Source organism: Gekko japonicus, unplaced genomic scaffold, assembly GCF_001447785.1.
Source record: "Gekko japonicus isolate JY-2015 unplaced genomic scaffold, Gekko_japonicus_V1.1 scaffold3778, whole genome shotgun sequence".
Lineage (NCBI taxonomy): Eukaryota > Metazoa > Chordata > Lepidosauria > Squamata > Gekkonidae > Gekko > Gekko japonicus.
The window spans coordinates 93,982-98,841 of record NW_015173800.1 but is presented as its reverse complement, the minus strand read 5'-3'; the positions used below and the strand labels follow the sequence as shown (position 1 = coordinate 98,841).

The 4,860-nt window shown below is 45.0% G+C and overlaps 1 protein-coding gene across 2 annotated transcripts in view; it reads left to right on the top strand.

The window, feature by feature from the left end:
* The window catches only part of LOC107120803 (chromosome unknown open reading frame, human C14orf79), a 35,239-nt gene that overhangs the window by 20,843 nt on the left and 9,536 nt on the right, over positions 1–4,860 (top strand). The window lies entirely within an intron of this gene.

Genomic DNA, 4,860 nt, shown 5'->3' with positions numbered 1-4,860 from the left:
CCTAGCACAGTGGTGGCATTGCGTTGCCTAGCACAGTGGTGGCAATGAGGTCCGTGGGACAAAGGAGGCATTTTTTTTGTCTTGCACAATGGAGGTATTGTGTTGTCTAATACAATGGTGGCGTTGTGGTGTTTAGGACAATGGTGGCATTGTGGTCTCTAGGAAAATGGTGGCATTGTGTTGTCTAGCACGATGGAGGCAATCTGTTATCTAATACAATGGAGGCATTGTGGTGTGTAGGACAATGGAGGCATTGTGGTGTGTAGGACAATGGTGGCATTGTGGTCTTAAGCACAATGGGGGCATTGTGTTGTCTAACACGATGGGGGTATTTTTTTTCTAATACAATGCAGGCATTGTGGTGCGTAGGAAAATGGAGGCATTGTGGTCTCTAGCGCAATGGTGTCATTGTGTTGCCGAGCACAATGGTGACATTCTGGTCTCTAGAATAATGGAGGTATTGTGTTGCCTAGCACAATGGTCGCATTGTGTTGCCTAGCACAACGGTGGCATTGTGTTGCCTAGCACAATGGAGGCAATTTGGTCTATAGGACAATGGAGGCATTTTATAATGGAAGTATTGTGTTGTCTAGTGCAATGGAGGTATTGTGGTGCGTAGAACAATGGTGGCATTGTGGTCTCTAGCACAATGGTGGCGTAATCTCTAGCACAATGGTGGCATTGTGGTCTCTAGCACAATGGTGGCATTGTGGTCTCTAGCACAATGGTGGCATTGTGGTCTCTAGCACAATGGTGGCATTGTGTTGTCTAATACAATGGAGGCAATCGTTTGTCTAATACAATTGGGGCATTGTGTTGTCTCACACCATGGAGGTATTATTTTTTCTAATACAATGCAGACATTGTGGTGCGTAAATGGAGGCATTGTGGTCTCTAGAACAATGGAGGTATTGTGTGGTCTAGTACAATGAAGGCATTGTGTTTTCTTGCACAATGGAGGCATTGTATTGTCTAATACAATGGAGGCATTGTGGTTCCTAGGACAATGGATGCCTTGTGGTCTCCAGCACAATGGTGGTATTGTGTTGTCAAGCACAATAATAGGATTGTGGTCTCTAGCACAATGTTTGTATTGTGTTGTCTAGTAAAATGGAGGCATTGTGGTGTGTAGGACAATGGTGGCATCGTGGTCTCTAGCACAATGGTGATATTTTGGTCTGTGAGACAATGGAGGTATTGTGGTCTATAGGATAATGGAAGTATTGTGTTGTCTAGTGCAATGGAGGTATTGTGGTGCGTAGAACAATGGTGGCATTGTGGTCTCTAGCACAATGGTGGCATTGTGTTGTCTAATACAATGGAGAGCACAATGGTGGCACTGTATTGTCTAGCACAATAGTGGGATTGTGTTCTCTACCACAATGGAGATATTGTGCTGTCTAGTACAATGGAGGCATTGTGTTGTCTCGCAAAATGGAGATACTCTGTTGTCCAATACAATGGAGGCACTGTGGTACGTAATACAATGGAGGCACTGTGGTACGTAGGACAATGGAGGCACTGTGTTACGTAGGACAATGGAGGCACTGTGGTACGTAGGACAATGGTGGGATTGTGGGATCTACCACATTGGAGGCATTGTGTTGTCTCGCAAAATGGAGATACTCTGTTGTCCAATACAATGGAGGCATTGTGGGTCATAGGACAATGAAAGCATTGTGGGGTGTAGGACAATGGAGGCATTGTGGGGCATAGGACAATGGAGGCATTGTCGTCTCAAGCACAATGGTGGCACTGTATTGTCTAGCACTCTGTTGTCCAATACAACGGAAGCATTGGGGTGTGTAGGACAATGGAAACATTGTGGGGTGTAGGACAATGGAGGCATTGTGTTCTCTAGCACAATCGTGGCACTTTGTTGTCTAGCACGATGGAGGCATTGGGTTATCTACCACAGTGGAAGTATTGTGTTGTCCAGTCCAATAGCGGTATTGTGTTGTCTCGCACCATGCAGGTATTGTGTTGTCTAATACAATGGAGGCATCGTGGTGCATAGGACAGTGGTGGCATTTTGGTCTGTAGCACAATTGTGGCACGGTGGTCTCTAGCGCCATGGAGGCATTGTGTTGTGAAGCACAGTGGTGGTATTGTGATCTCTAGAACAATGGTGGCATTGTGGTCTATAGCACAATGATGGCTTTGTTTTGTCTAATACAATGGAGGCGCTGTGGTGCGTAGGACAATGGAGGCATTGTGTTCTCTAGCACAATGGTGGCCTTGTGTTGTCTAGCACAATGGAGGCATTGTGTCGTCTAATACAATGGAGGCATTGTGGTGCGTAGGACAATGGTGGCATTGTGGTCTGTAGCACAATGGTGGCATTTTGGTCTCTAGTGCAATGGAGGCATTGTGTTTTCTAATACAATGGAGGCATTGGCGGTGCGTTGAACAATGGTGGCATTGTGGTGCATATGACAATGGAGGCATTGTAGTCTCTAGCACAAAGGAGATGTTGTTGTTTCTAACATGTTGGCTTTGTGTTGTCTAGCACAATGGAGGTATTGTGCTTTCTAGTACAGTGTTGGAATCTTGGGATTGTAGTAGATAACTTACTGAAAACGTTTCTTACCAATGGAGACCAACAAGGAAGTCCAGGGTTGCTATGCAGAGGCAGGCAGTGAGAAACCACCCCTGAATGTCTCTTGCCTTGAAAACCCTACAGGGTCGCCGTAACTCGGATGTGACTTGATGGCTAAAAATAAATAAATAAAAATGAACGCATAACATTCAGGCGGGCTCTGTTTAAATGTCTGATATTCCATTACTCATTTAGCAGATTATGTTAAATGCAAACTATGCTGAACTAAAAAGCCACAGAAATGAGTGTACGTTTCTCAGAGAATGTAGCAAAATGTTTCACTGGGGTGGGGGTTGTCCTCCAAATGGCAGTGGATATTGCTGTGGGGGGACTGCTTGTGGGGGGAATGCTTTTTTTGTTTTGTTTTTTTGCTGTTGGACTGTTCTGTGAATGCTTTTTTGTGGTTGCATTGTTGCACGAGTTTTCCGATAGGAACCCATGATGCTTGTGTAGACCACTGAGCACTCCAGACACCCAAGTGACAGCAAGCTAGTGGGTGAAGAGTTGCGCTCAAGGGATAAGGAAGTGTTGCCATTGGAGCAGCTCTGTCCGAGAAACTTAGAAGCAGCAGTCGTTGCATTTATTGTGCTGAAACCAATTGCCTCAAAACGCAGCCGACGTGCCATTGATCTGGAAGAGCGAGTTGGTCTTCTGGATCCGAGTGCCAAATCAGGCATTGCGCTAAAAAGTGTGTCTGCTGTTGAAAGAGCTGCTGCGAGCTTATCTTCCTCCTCTGTAACTTCTAGGAGAACTTGCCCACAACCCGACATTCTGGATTTTTCCCCCCCCCCCCCCCAACACTGGTGGCCTCCGGCAGGAGGTGGACACAGTGAGGGGAAATGGTATCTTCAGGATATGGTATCTTCTTGGCCACTAGCTTTGGGGAGCTAACCATGCAGCTGGTGTTCTTGGCGGCAGCATCCTTCATCTGGCCATCATCTGGTTTGGCCTGGCTGAGAATCTGTAGATGCTCCAGCTTCCAGTGCCCAAATGTAGTCATTGTATAGATTCAACATGGCTTAGTATCACATCGTACAGAAAGGGTCAAAACCATTGGGGAAGCTTGGAAACTATTTAGAACTACAATCCTAGAAGCGCAGAAAAAATATATTCCGCAGGTTGGGAAAGGCACAAATAGGTATAGAAAAACCGCAGGTTAGGAAAGGCACAAATAGGTATAGAAAAAAGCCTGCATGGTTAACAAACGAAGTAATGGAAGCTGGAAAAGCAGTGGAAAGCTAGTCTCAGTGAGGCTGATAAAAGGGAACAGAGGCTGTGGCAAATAAAATGCAAGTCTGTGATCAGGCAGGCAAAAAGGGAATATAGCGAAAAACATAAAGACCAACAATAAAACTTTCTTCAAATACATTAGAAGCAGGAAACCAGCCAGGGAGGCTGAGGGGTCCTTGGAGTAGTGAAGGATGATAGGGAAATGGCTGAGACGCTGAATGCATTTGTTGCCTCTGTCTTCACTGTGGAAGCTGAGAAGTGCTTGCTCACTCCAGAACCACTGATTTCAGGAGGGGTGTTGAAAGACTTGAGTCAGATTAAGGTGACGAGAGAGGAGGTCCTACAAGTGATAGACAACTTAAAAACCGATAAATCACCAGGCCTAGATGGCGTACATCCAAGAGTTCTGAAAGAACTCAAATGTGGATCTCCTGACAAAAAAGTGTAATATTTCATTAAAATCTGCCCCCATTCCTGAGGACTAGAAGGTAGCTAATATCACTCCCATCTTTAAAAAGGGTTCCAGAGGAGATCTGGGAAATTACAGGCCAGTCAGTCTGACGTTGATACCAGGTAAATTGGTGGAAACTGTTATTTAGAAAAGAATTAGTAAGCACACGGATGAACAAAAACTATTGAGGCAGACTCAGCATGGGTTCTGAAGGGAAGATCTTGTCTCACTAACCTCTTAGTGTTCTTTGAGGGGGGTGAACAAACGGGGGACCCAATAGTTGTTGTTTACCTTGACTTCCAGAAAGCTTTTGACAAGTTCCTCATCAAAGGCTCCTAAGAAAGCTCAAAAATCACGGGACAAAAGGACAAGTCCTTTTGTGAATCAAAAACTGGCTAATTAATAGGAAACAGAGAGTGAGTATAAATGGGCAATTTTTTCAGTGGAGGGTGGTAAGCAGTGGGGTACCGCAGAGATCAGTACTCGGTTTGATGCTTTTTAACTTGTTCTTTAATGATTTGGAGTTGGGAGTAAGCAATGAAGTGGCTAAATTTGCAGATGATACGAAGGTGTTCAGGGT